Genomic DNA, 15,437 nt, shown 5'->3' on the forward strand with positions numbered 1-15,437 from the left:
CTCCTTTAGCCTAAACAGCATAATCGCGGGATGTTACACTGAAACATTTCATTTCATTTAATTTTCATTTCTATTTGTACAAACCGTGAGAAAAAATGTGTAATTACATTAGAACAAAAATAATAATGGAAAATGGTAAATGAATTGCATTGCACGAAATTAACCGCATAGATACGCGAGTAATACTGGTGACACCGATATGTAATGTAGCGCAAAGGGGCGCCGACTCTGTGGGGCTCTGATGCTTGAGCTCCCCCAGAGTTTTTGTGCTGGTGCTCAGCATCCACACAAAAAGAGAAGAAAATTTATAGAAGAGAAAGAAAAGAAGCTAGAACAAAGAGGAAAATTCTAATCTTTGATTGCATTTCCTAAGTAATAGTAGAGTCCGGTATTTTTATAAGGCGGAGAAGCGGGGCAAATGTAAAGTTTCGTTTGACTTTCGAAGAGAGTCGATAGAGAGATTTGGTTTTCTGGACTCGCTCACACATCCCAAGAAACATTACATATCCATCCTGAACTCTGTACTTAATTCGAAATTGATAGAAACCCACTACAACTTCTACTTTGTGATCTACATAGATCAAAAATTATAACAGATAGCGACAAGTAGTTTTTTAAAGTCGATTTAACGTTCTAAGAATAGGTACCGTCTTCTCTCTTAATTTTCTATTCGTATTGAAACTGGCACCATAAACCGGCACCTCAACCACTTCCGGCACTTCAGATTTCAACATTGATCGCAATAGAACAATAATAATAGAAAACAGTAGATACCGAGAAGCGGTTTTCTGTAATCAATTAAGCATTTCAAAAATTTATTCTCTCTACTTAACGTGAAAGTAGCAGAAATCAACCACTTCCGGATTTAACGTTGATCACCATATAATAAAATCCATAATAGATAGCGACAAACGGTTTTCTGAAATCAATTAAGCATCCGAAAAAGATATTCCATTTCCATTCTAATGTTTCTAATAAAACGGTAAGTGGCAGAAATCAATTACTTTCAGTTTGAATGTTAATCTATACAGAGCTAAAACGATAAGAGAGAGCGAAATGCGGTATTCTACAATTAGTATAGAGTTCTAAGAATGGGACTGCTTTTTACCTTAACATGCTATTCGAACCAAAAGTAGTAGAACCACTGCCGGGTTTAAAGTTGGTCGTTATAGAGCAAAAACGATAACAGATAAGCGAAATAGATAACGATAACGGAAAGTGATTTCCTGTAATCAATCAAACACCATAAGAACGTATTCAATCTCAACTCTAATTTCTCTATTCAAACCGTAAGTGGTATAAATCTACGACCACTTCCGGTTTCAGTATTAATACCATATACCAATAATAATAATAATAATAATATATTTATTTATTTTTAGTGCCATGAACAACCAGATAGCAAAAATACAGCACTTAGTCATAGAACTAAGGGTTATAACACACATCTTATATTCCTTTTAATATTAACAATACATTTGTTTCGACGATAGGAGGTCATTGTCTATCTTAAAATATATACATAATTTTATGACTTGTATCTTGTCTGGATAAACATAATTACTTCATTATTCATTAAAATAGTTAGTCAATTTTCTTAAAATTGTCCTTAAAACAAGGATACCGTCAAACATACAAGTATACTATAAAAATATACATACCTATTAAAATCTATACGTCTGTACAATAAATACAATTATCCCGATAATATATTAAAAGAACTTGTCAGTTTTCTTAAGATTATAGAATTTTTATTCATGGGAACCACTTCCGATGCTCTTCTAAGATTATATGTTGGTACCCTTATACCTATATTATGTAGGCAGTATTCACTACTATATCTATTATCTAAAATTTCCTGAATAAAGTTTTTCTCTATCATTTTTCTTCTTACTTGTAATTCTTGCAACCCCCAGTATTCGTTCCAGTAATCATAACTATGAGAGTAGTAATCTTTTTTCTTATTTCTACACAATAGCCTAATGAAACATTTTTGAACCGATTCAATTTTGCTACATAATGTTGTGGATATATTATTCCATATAATTGCACCAAATTCTAATCTGGGTCTTACAAGTACCTTAAATAGATATACATATGTGTTTGGATTTTTAAACTCAGGCCACTGTCTAAATACAAACCCTATAGTTTTTCGTGTTCTATGTACTATGTCATTAATATGATAATTGAATTTCATATTCATGTCAAATGTTATTCCTAAATCTTTAATCTTTTCAACTTTCTGCAGGGATATTCCATCTATGACATATTTGCTAACATAGTATTGCGTCTTATTGGTATATGAAATGAACTTAGTTTTATTACAGTTTATTTTCAGTAGATTATTTTTACACCACATATTAATACTATCCAAGTCTTTTTGGAGTAAGTAGTTATCGTATTCGCTATTCACTATTCTAAATAACTTCAAATCATCAGCATATAATAATATATTAGAGAATTTTACCTTTTCCGTCAGGTCATTAATGAATAATGAAAAAAGAAGTGGTCCTAAAGGAGATCCCTGAGGTATACCATTCTTTATACAGCCAATACTGGAAGTTACATGACCAATTTTCACTCTATATTCTCTGTTTGATAAATAACTTTAGAACCATCGAATATACTGAGAAGATAGACCAACATTGGATAATTTACGAACTAGAAGTCCATGTTCTATAGAGTCGAAAGCCTTTGACATATCAATATATATAGTGTCAACCTGTAGTCTATTTTTAAGAGCTAAGTACGTAAAATCTGTAAAGTGTACAAGATTCGTAACAATTGATATGCCTTTATAAAACCCATGCTGAAATTCAGTTAGTTTGTTTTTTACATTAAAGTATATATGGTTGTGTATTATTATTTCAAATATCTTACTAAATGCATTAACTAATGTGATTGGCCTATAATTTTTCATATTATTTTTATCTTCTGTGTTATGTACAGGTACAATATATACTTGTTTCCATGGATGGAAACTCTCCACATCTGAGTGATTCATTGAATATATTTGCTAGAATTGATGATAACTCAGTACCACATGCTTTTATTATATAGTACGGTATGTTATCTGGACCAGGAGAGGTACTTCCATTAATCTGTTTAATTGCACTACGGACATCCGATTCAGAAATATTAGGTATATTAATTATATCTCCGCTACAAATAGGTAATGTAGAATACATGTTATGGCCATTTACATGACAGTCCCAAATTAAAATTTTCACTGAACATGTCTTTAAACAACTCCACAACATCAGTCTGTGCAGTAGCTACTGTATCATTATATTTCATTTCATTAGGTAATTTTTTGTCATCTGAGTTTTTAAATTCTTTCCAGAAGACCTTATTGTCACTAACAATGCTGTTTTCTAAACTAATAGGCCTTTCTCGCTTCTAGATATTTCTTTTTTACAATTTTACGTAATGTAGAATACCTTTGGTACCACATACTGTCATTGGTTTGTCTTGCTTTGACGAAACATTTAGTTTTCTTATTTATTAAAGTTTTCAGTTCCCTATTCATCCAGGGGTCTTTAGACTTAGGTTTATTAATGACTACTTTCTTAGGTACATAAGTATCTAGAATATTATATATACTATCATAGAAACTGTTGGTCATTGTATTAATATCACTTGTATCTACATTCAATTCATTCATTGCCTTGATACCCTGATATAAACCTAAGAAGTCAGCATTCTTAAAATCAAAAACTTTTGTTTGGTTAGAGATATTGTCTTGATTGTTATTATTACTTTTAATTATTTCCCATTCAAAAACAAAAGGTGGATGGAAGCGGTCAATTTTTATTAAAGGTGGGACATCATACACAATGGAACTATTATCCATGTTGGTTAGCAACAGGTCTAGAACTTTATCTTTCCTATTAGGATCATACGACCTATTCAATTGTTTTAGATTAAGTATATTACTTAGTCCAATTACTTTGTCAGTTTTTTTCATAGTATAATAGATATGTGGTTATAGTTCCAGTAGCCCAATCTATTCCACCTACGTTAAAATCACCTAAAATTATGAGGTTACAATTTCTTGTTATTAGAAAAGTGGTTAACCATTCACAATAGTTAATAAAATTCTTTAATGGTAATTAAGTCAGGGGGAATATAATGCAAGCACAATAATAATGGCTTGTTATAATATGGGGAGTTATAATTTCATATGCATATTCCTTTTTTATGACAACTATACAGCCCCCACCCTTAAATAATAATAATAATAATAATAATAATAATAATAATAATAATAATAATAATAATAATATCGCTTAACATTCATAAACTATAAACGAGTGATTTATTATTCATTTTTATTTAAGTTAATTTTCTTGTTTTTTTTTTTCTCCGCAAAGTATTTTAGAATTTTGCCTAAGTTCAAGCTTTTGCTAATTCCAGGTTAAATGGAGAAAATTCCAAACTGTTCAAACGTTCTGGCAGAATTGATGACCTCAACAAAGTTTTGATCAGTTTCACCCTTGAAAAGGGGAAAAAAATGAAATTAAATCTGTCATTTAACGCTCCTTATGCCCTTTAGGCTAAGGGAAACGGATTATTACGATAAGTGACTGATGATGGAAGAATTGGCGGAATAAGAAAGTGGGAGGAAACGGGAGTACTCCAAGAAAACCCACAGAAACGATGTTGTCAACTACAAAGTTACTTGGCTGGAGATTGAACAAGACACCCCACGCTCCAGAGATAAGCGTTCTACCACTGAGCCACCGTGGCCCCATTTCAAGTTTCTGGTTCGATCCCCAGGGAAGTAAGTTTGTAGTGGACAGTGTCGTGTCCGTGTTTTTTTTTTTTTTTTTTTAGGGGCTCCCGTTTTCTTGTCATTCCATCAATTCTTCCATTATTCATTTGCTTTAATCATTGTCTCCTTTAGCCTAAAGGGTATAACTATGGGGCGTTAAATTGAAAGATTTAACTTAATTTCGTTTCATTTTTTATCTTGCAAAAAACTCCTTACTCCAGATGCTATAGTCACGGAGATTGACAAAAGCGTATGTAGCCTCCTTATATTCGTGTGTATTTGACATTCGAGAGTACATTACAGTTTGGCGCGGAGCTCGATTAGAAACAATCAGTGTAAGTTCAGTCCTATATTTTGAAATGAATTAGCTGGATCATTTTCATTAAGAGTCCCTATCACTGCGAAATTAAAATACCGCTAATTTTACAGTAATTATGTGATATCTTCAAATAGATAAAAGGTAATCAAAAATTGGATCAAGACCTCCCTAGACAATATTATTTTGCATGATGTACCGTTATCAGAGTCACCTAGTAGCTTTCCGTTTGCAGTTATTTAGAAACGCGAAAATAAATGCTGATTTTCTAAATGGCTGGAAATCGAAAGCAGATAAATGAGTCGTGATAACGGTATCTCACGCAAAATAATATTGTCTAGGGAGGTCTTGTTCCACTTTTCGATTATCTTTTATCTATTTGAAGATAACGTATAATTACTGTAAAATTAGCGGTATTTTAATTTCGCAGTGATGAGGCCTCGTAACGAACTCGATTCCTACCTTTTCACTATCTATATCCTGGCCAAAATCGATGGTAACCCATCAAGTGATTCTCGAGGTTATATGTCTCTCGGACACACGGGCAGATGGAGAAAATATACGAAGCAGTCCCTGTGTAACCCCTTTTTACTCCAACGCCTGTTGAAATACACAGACCGGACCGTTCTATGACACAACCTATACTTATGCATAGTATAGTTTGGAATTCTAAAACTGGTGAGGAGGCCGCGGTGGCTCAGTGGTAGAGCGTTCACCTCCGGTGCTTGGGGTCCTTGGTTCGATCCCAGGTCGCGTCGTGTGGACTTTGTGGTGGACAAACAACCGTGCTCATGGGTTTTCTCGGAGTTCCGTTTCCTCCCACTTTCTTCATTCCACCATTTCATTCATAATAACCGTCTCATAATCACCGTCTCCTTTGGCCTAACCGGCATATGCGTGGGACGTAAAACTTAAACTGGTGACAACTGATACGCATCATAAATTATGGAGAAACCAAAACGTTCCCCTTGACTCTATGTACAAGAATCACTGGCGACGCTCATGTTCTCCAGAATCTGAGAAAAATATCCGCACGTTTAGTTTTTTCTTTCTTTCTTTCTTTTTTTTTAAATCCTTACATCTTTATATCACATGGTACCTGTTTGGGCCCCAGGCAAGTATTAAATGCAGTTTGCCGCCAATTTCAAGGCCAAAATAATAAGAACTTACACAAAAAACATGTTGAGGAGAAGGAAGTAAACCTGTTGGAATACTAGCAATACCACATACATTTTTCTCTTATTGCTAAGAGCTTCGCAAAACTATTTTGTGAATTGCAAGCGTGACGAATGATCCTCACTTGCTGTTAAATCTTTTTAAAGCTAACGATTCATACTGTAGGTCCGAGAAAGACTTAATTTAATTAATTGATGTAACAAAAATATTTTACAGTGAATACGTTAAGAATCTGAAGTGGGAAAACTTTTCGAAAGTCAGTGAGTCACGGCATATTTATAGCAGCGGATTCCAATATTGTTTATCAGGCACCCTTCTTTGTAAACTTTGTATGTATCACGCCCCCCTCATACATTCCCGCTCGTTGATCATACGTGTTTTTTTATCTCCTCTCTCTGTGTTTTCAGATGCAGAGTTTCATTCTAAAACCTTCGACAATAGTGATAATAATAATACCATATTCTCATCAAATTATATATTTTCAGCTAGACTTCTGGTTATCCTTGTAGTGCAACATTAATATTTTTTAACATCTTTTGAGTTCAATAGTTTTTTCTTGTGTGCACTGTCGAAAATCCCAAGGGGATGAGAGGGACATGTCCTCTCCAATCTTGGAACAGGGAAGACTGTCCCCCAATCATCCGATTTGAAATGGGTTATCCGGGTAGAACTGTGGTGATTTGTGTCCGATTGCCACAAAGGAATGTGAGATGAAATTGATGTTCCCCAGAACAAGCCTCAAATCTGCCCGCACCCCAAGTGTTGAAGATAACTCTGCTGTCCTGATCCTTCACAGCATTGTTTTTCAACTTCATAAATATTTTGAACATCGCTTTAAAAAAATTATGGGAACGACCTTATCCGTCCCACCTCCAATGTTGAAGTCAGGTTTGCGCCGCTGCTTGTGTGTGTGTGTGTGTGTGTGTGTGTGTTTGTTTGTATGTGTGTGGGTCTGTTTGTGTACGGAATTTCATTTAATGCCTGTTTGTTACATTTGCATAATATTTATAATTACAAATGTAGTTTATTTCTTTTGAACCATTGCTTTATATTCAAGGATACCATTCCAATTAGACTAGTGAAACTGACTTAAAACCATAGATGTTCATTTTACTTCGACCTCACTCACCCTCGCCCTCGCAGTAGCAGTTGGCCCTCGCCCTCGCGAATGGAATTGTCCATCGCCTTCGCGCGCCCTCACCCTCGCGGCCAAAACTTGTCCTCGCCCTCGCGCACCCTCACCCTCGCCATCGAAGCTTGTCCTCGCCCTCGCGCACCCTCACCCTCGCCATCGAAGCTTGTCCTCATCCTCGCGCACCCTCGCCCTCGCTGCCGAAACTTGTCCTCGCCCTCGCGCACCCTCACCCTCGCCATCGAATCTTGTCCTCGCCCTCGCGCACCCTCACCCTCGCTGTCGAAGCTTCTCCTCGCCCTCGCACACCCTCGCCCTCATATCATTGAGGGCGAGGGTAATTGAGGGTGAGGAGGCCTCGAGAGGGCCTCCTTCGTGAGGATCAGAGCATCAATTATTCAACCTATTTGTTGAATTATTTCCTTATCGTCAGTGGCGGATCCAGGGGGGCGATCGGGGCGATCGCTCCCCCCCAGAAGAGGAAACTTCTTTATTTTATATATACAAATAAAACGCATCCCAGAGTTTGGAGCTCTTAAAAGTAGCTCTAAGTAGCAGTATTACAACCCACCACCCCCACCAGAAGTCCGTCCTGGATCCGCCCTTGCTTAACATACGTCCTAAAGAAAGGAAACTAAACATATCATCGTATAACTTACTGTGGAACACCTAAAATGGAACAACTGTTACAATGGAGATCTCGGTCGATAGTGACGTTTACATCATTTATCAACAGTATCCAATGCCTGTACTTCAAAATGTTCCTTGAACTACGATGCAAGCATAAGTATTCAGCCACACAAGGGCGGCTCTCATGAGGGTGAGGGTGAAATCAAGGTTTGATATGTGGCAGTAGAGTGACTGCCGCGGACTATCTGTCAGAATTGGACAGTCAACACGTTGGCCATCCCTGATGTATGTAGCGTAACTGAGGAATTTGAACAAATTCAAAGGGAAAGATCTAAAGAGCTTAATTTTGAAACTCCGTCAGCAAACAAATAAAATACTTCAGAACACTATTGTTGAATTATCACTCGGAAATATATACCCACTCTAACCTATAACATGAATGACTTCATTGATTTGAATGCGAATCTAAGTTAATTGGTATTTTAAAATATAAACTGAAATGTGTCAATGTGCTTGTAAGGTTAATTTCGATCCTCAAATATTGTTAATATTCACCACTAATAGAGATACATTTGTCCTACCTTAACAATGTTAAAATTTTTAATTTTTTTCAATAATTGCCATAAATATGAAACTCTGTCTTAAGAAACTACCCTAGGGGCCAATTTGTGCACTTTATCACTTTGGTCTTGGTTCATTTTTGGCAGCTATCATTGTTGGAAAGTTTATTTTCGGTAATTCCCACAATTATGAAATGATATCTTTCAAACGTTGTCTCAAGGATTCCTTACACTACAAATACGTAAAGGCAAATGAAAAATGAAATCTTTAGTTTAAGATCCCACGATTATGCAAGCTAAATGCTAAAGGAGACAGAAGTGAATGATGAAAGAAATAGTTGAATGAGAATGTGGTAGGAAACTGGAGAATCCCTAGAAAACCCACGAACACGATGTCCTCCACCACGAACTTACTTGGACGGGAATCGAACATGCGACCCTTCGAACAAAGGTAATTTCTCTATCGCTGAGCCACCGTTCCTCCCTAAATGGCACGCTCAGAGCTTAGCGCCTCCAGGGGCCTTGGAAAGATTATCGAGCCTAAAATGATTTAGCAGTGACTTTTATAAATCCACCAATTCAACAATTAATAATGTCGTGCAAACTTTAATACGTGCAAACTTTAACATTGTAGTAATGAAAGAAAAGATGAAATCTTTAGTTTAGCGCCCCAGAGTTATGTAACTGCTAAAGGAGATGGATGAAATTGCAAGTGAATGATGAAAGAAATGGTGGAACGGGAAAGTAAGAGAATAAACCTTTATTTTCTTTAGCATAAATAATTAAATGTGTAGATTAATTGATTTCCAGAAATTTTATTATAATTAGCAATTAAAAACTGAAAGGGCGATCACAAATTTTTCTTGCCCAGGACCTCGCAACAATTTGTTACACTCTGCCATACATCATTAAAACAGGTGTAGAGTGACTGAGTTATTTTGCTCTGTGGTTGAAAAGTAATAATGCAAAACAGACAATTATTGACTTGAAGAGATAGGATAGTTTAAAATTTCTGACTGGGGAATAAAATCTTCATTTTTACGTCCTACGGTTATCGCAGTCTTGTAGCCAACCTGGAACGAAAGAGATTCAGCCCACTGAAGATTCTTTGCGAATATCATTTCAATGTGAATTTCGAACAAAGATCTAAGCTTACCTTCATACTTACGTTACGTCAAACAACTAACATATAAGGTGGAAATTATTCAACTTTTTTCATAAGATGTAATCCAGCTGACTAATTAAAATATTATTCTTATTTGCATTATTATTTTTAATAATTATGTACGTACACACGAGAAATTGTCTACTGCAATTAATTGAAAGGAAAAATACGATTAATGTATAACCTTGCTATGACACTAACTTTTCATCTAGGGGACATGGCAGATGATATTTTAAATTTTGCCTCTCTCCAAAAGAGGTCAAACAGCAAACTCCAAAACAGTTGCTTTTAAGGAAGCTTGTCCTCCTCCCTCACGTGCCCTCGTTCTCCTGAAGGAAGTTGTCTCTAGCCATCGTGCACCCTCGCTCCCGCAGTAGCACTTGGCCCTCACCCTCGTTCACCCTCGCCCTCTTCGTCGAAGCTTTTCCTCGTCCTCGCGCACCCTCATCCCCGCCATCGAAGCTTGTCCTCGCCCTCGCGCATGCTCACCCTCGCTGCCGAAACTTGTTCTCGCCCTCGCGCACCCTCACCCTCGCTATCAAAGCTTGTCCTCGCCCTCGCGGACAAAACTTGTCCTCGCCCTCGCGCACCCTCGCCCTCGCGGCCAAAACTTGTCCTCGCCCTCGCGCTCCCTCGCCCTCGCGTCACTGTGGGCGAGGGAACTTGAGGGTGAGGATGCCCTCGAGAGGGCCACCCTCGCGAGGGTGAACATCTCTGCTTAAATCTAGAAAATGCAGTCTGGATGACAAGGAACATCAATCTGTACCAGCCTTCGCAAATATTGCGGAACGTAACGAAACGCAAACTTGCAAAAATCAATTGTAACAGCCATTACTATTATCGCAAATTAAAATGTTGATGTAAACCATATAGAATACGACCCAGGATGAAGAATTTAAATTTAGGACCTTTATATCGGTAACGGCCAAGGTCACTGTTTTTGTCTGAATCACCCAGGGGCCTCATTCCATAATGATCTTAGAATTTGCGCATCGCAACGCAACACAAATAATACAACAACTAACTGTACTGTTGTGGCGATTATCACAAACTAAAACGCAAATTTTGTGTTGCGTTGACACAAACCACTAAGGGATGAGACCAATTGTCTGTGTCTTGCTTCTCATACTCTGGAAATCGTATCAGCTCTATAGTATTACTGCAAAATTTTGCAGTAGATCCGTTACTCGAACAATATTCCCGATATAATGGTATTTTTAAATCCCAGAACTGATCTCATTAAGATATGGACTTATTATCCTAATGTGGCATGTATCCTACCAGAAATCGAATATCGGAACTCCTATACCAAAGGAGAGAGCACAATCACGTCGTATGCCAACAGTTCATAAAAACAAAATATTAAAGTGAACCCAATTTTGTTCATAGAAAAGGAGAAGAAGAAAGAGAAGGATAAATTTATTGACAAGAGAAAGGAAAGGAGAGAATAATAATCATTAGAATTATGTTAGCAAAATCGTGATTTTTCCTGAGAATAGACTAATAGTCCACATGGTTGTTCATTCGTATTTACAAACATAAAATTGAGGAAAAAATACGTTTCCCCAAGCTAGGTTAAATGTGTGTTGGTCAAAACACATTTTGCCGTTATTTAGCCAACAATCCCGACGTCATACTCAACTACAATTTTGCTTCTTTCGTAGAGGTTACATTGGCAATGCTCGAGAAAGTAGCCTATTATGACGTAGGGTTAGTGTTGACAATTGAGTTGATAGGCAAATGCTCGGGAAAGGGGTGAATTATAACTTAGGGCTAATGTTGGTAATGGTAAAGCAGTCAGATACAACGTGGGGCCATCGTTGGCAATTGAGCTTGTTTGAAAATGCCCTGGAAAGCGGCCAATTATAACATAGGGCCAGGGGCGCACCCACGCGGGGAATTCGCCGGGCCCAGATCCTATTAAAACTTTGTAACTCGATATACATATACAATTTCTTAAAGAAAACTATGCTTGTTTGGCCCAGAATGATTGATGTAACATAGAGAGTTGATCTTACATTCATCTGTACTCTTTCTTTTCTCATAAAAACATTCTAATTTTACATTTTTTCATGAGAATATATTGGCAGTACTTAACAATCACTATCAATCTTTGGGGGGTAAAGGATAACACTGGTTCAATACTACACAGACATAATGTCTTGTAACATTGAACACACTCCTAAACGTTACACCTTTCCCTCCCAAAAAAATTGGGGGGTACGCGCCTGCCCAGAGTAAACATTCTACCATTTGTCATTATTGGGCCTATGCTGCTCGGGTTCGAGGACTTTGCGGATCGGTTAGGACATGGTTTTACATCTTCCGGATCACGAAGCGCATGCCCCTTTCCTTCACTGGCCCAAATTACAAAATATGAATGGAAACTGTGTACTTAAGTTACATTAGTTAGTAACTTATTGTGAGCATGATAATGTTCGAAATTGAACTAAATTCAATGTTGATTCTAATATGTCATTTATGGTTTTATTTCAGTTTAACAGAATAATTCAAGGTTGCTTTTCATCAAATGTTTGAGTCTTTATGCTTAATTCTGATTTGTTATCAGTTTCTGCTTATTTTTTATTTATTTATTAATTATAATAATGCAAAATAGATGGAAGATATTGTTTTTAGGCAATTTGTCCCCTCCTTCTCCAGAAATAACACATCATAAAAGCCACGATTTTAATGGTACCCCATCATGAACAACGAAGAGGAGGGAAGTGCACTTGCACTCAGAAAGGTCTAAACACTACAGTCTCCTTGTGTTTGTTTTTTTCTTTAAACAGCAATCTATTATGTTAGTGAAAGATAAATCAAACACACCTGCAGAGGAAAGATGGTAATCCTTTTTATAGAATACAATATCGATTCACTGTTACTGTCACTGTATCAGTTTGCAATTCCATTGCAACTAACTCTTTTATCTTTATTTATTGATTTTTCTTCTACATCTGTTAATTTTTTGTTTAAAAAACACTTGTTTCCACTTTCAATGATATGGAACTGGTGTGTGATAAAGACAAGACTAGTTTTCGTGTCAAAACTGTGATAACTAATTGGAGCAGATGTTCATTACTGTTCGAGAATTGAGTTCTTGTGTTTGACAACAATCAAGCAATTCATGGTGGGATTTGTTTGACCATTTGCTTTAGCACTGTCCATGTGACCTTAAACTAATGCGACCTAAACATGATGTTGAATGTAATATTAAAGTAGAAGGTGAACTTAGTAAATTTAACTACCATCACCATGGAGTTTGTTTCCAACAAGAAATATTTATTTTAATTAATGTAGTTATGACAGATTTAGCTGCCCCGTGCAAATGCACGTGTTACACATTTGGTACAGCCAGCCCTGGTTCCCAACTAAAGAAAAAATTTTTAAAAAAATGAATATTTCAGTTTTACATCATACAGTTTTGCGTTGTAGGATAAAAGAGACGGATGATTAATGAAAGGAAATTATTATGAAACAATTCCTGAGATAATAATGTGGGAAGAAACGGGAGAGCCCTGAGAAAACTGACGGAAATGATGTTCGTAGGAAAAGGAAATCACAATGTGTCAGAATACTTTGAGGAAACAACGTGAGAACAAGCCTTCACTAGTATTACCCATTACGTATTACTGAGGTAGAATCGTGGCTTTAATTTGTTAAGTAAGTGCACGGTGTTTCAGGCACAAAAGAAAAGAACGCTGAGGGGCTACGGGTTTATTGATGCAGGCAACGAACAATGAAAGCGAGGATGGATTATTATTATTATTATTATTATTATTATTATTATTATTATTATTATTATTATTATTATTATTATTATTATTATTATTATTATTATTATTATTATCCAAAATATCGGGGAGCACAATAGCTCAGCGTTAGAGCGCTTACCTCTGCTGCGTGGGGTCCTGGTTCGATTCCCGGCCTAGTAAGTTTGTGTTTCACAATGTCATATCCGTGGGTTTTCTTGGTGTAATCCCGTTTCCTCCCACTTTCTCGTTCCACCAATTCTCCTATCATCATTCATTGCTTTAATAATCGTCTTCCTTAGCCTAAAGGGCATAGTTGTGGGACGTTAAAATGAAAGATTTCATTTCACTTCCAAAGTATGCTAAGCACCGGAAGTCTTGTAGAAGAGTTTATGTGCGCCTGTTCGTCTACCGACAGGTATCAGAGCAAAAATGATCAGAGATATCGAGAAATGGTTTCATGGAATCGATTCAGCGTCGTAAGAATACATTCCATCTCCTCCATTAATCCTCTATTCAAACCGGAAATGGTAGAAAACAACCGTTTCCAAGTTCAACACTGAGCACCACAGTAAAAAGCAGGAATAGAGAACGAGGAGCAGGTTTTTGAGGCGAATTCAATACCTCAGACAGCAATAGTTTCCGCCTTCGACTTTATTTCTCTAATCTACTGTTATTTACGGTGTTAATATTGTTTCCTTTGGAACGAAAACAGTAACAGGTGGCGACAAACCACTTTACATATGGATCCAGTACCTCAAAAACCGATTTCATCTTAGCGTTATTCTCTTACTGGAATCCGACGTAAATTTATTAAAGAATAGTAGAATATTCGGTTTCAATATTGCTTTCTATATAGTTATAATTGTAAGAGATAGTAAGAAATTATTTCTGATATGGATTAAGCGTCACGTCAACAGTTTCCATTTCTCACATTATTCTTTTGTTGCAACCGGAGTTCATAGATTTTTTTCAATATTAAATTCGCATAGTTTGGAAGTCTTCTGTAGTTTTACAACTGCGAAACGAAGATGATGAGGATTATTATTATTATTATTATATTATATTCCAAACTATGCTATGCATTAAGTGTCAGGGGGCCGCGGTGGCTCAGTGGTAGAGCGTTCACCTCTGGTGCTTGGGATCCCGGGTTCAAACCCTGCTCCTGCCAAGTGAACTTTGTGGTGGACAAACACCGTGTGCGTGGGTTTTCTCGGGGTTCTCCCGTCTCCTCCCACTTTCTCCATTCAATCATTTCATTCATCTCTCATTATCACCGTCCCCTTTAGCGTAACCGGCATAACCATGGGAAAACTCAAAAATTTCATTTCATTTTCATTGTGTCAGAAGTATTAAAGAACGGTTTTGTTCGTTCGGCTGTTGATACGTATCAGAGCAAAAACGGTAAAATATATCGAGATGTGATTTTTTTGCAATTGAGTCAGCGTAGCAAGGATAAATTCCATTTCCTCCATTAACTATCTATTCAAACCGAGAGTGTTTCAAATTAGCCTTTTCGGGTTTCAATGTTTATCGCCCTAAAGCGAAAATGGGAACAGACATCGATTTTTATTTTATTTTATTTTATTTATTTATTTATTTATTTATTTATTTGCAACCGATTCACCGTTTCAGGGTAATGTACTGAATATCCTGAACACTCTACCAAAATTAGAAATGGTTCTAATTTACTATTTCAGAGACTAACACGGTACAAGATATCGAGATGCGGTTTTTCGCAATCGATTCAGTATCTCGAGAATGGGTTTCATCTTCTGAATTAATCCTCTATTCAAACGGAAGTAGTTAAAATAAACCATTTTCAGTTTCAGTTTTCTGCAAAACATTTAGGTTGTGATGAGAACATACTATCACAACCCACAACAACCGGAAGTGCTTAAAATTTACTACTACTTCCGGTATCAATACTGA

Source organism: Thermobia domestica, chromosome 1, assembly GCF_964235325.1.
Source record: "Thermobia domestica chromosome 1, izTheDome1.hap1.1, whole genome shotgun sequence".
NCBI classification, from domain to species: Eukaryota; Metazoa; Arthropoda; class Insecta; order Zygentoma; family Lepismatidae; genus Thermobia; species Thermobia domestica.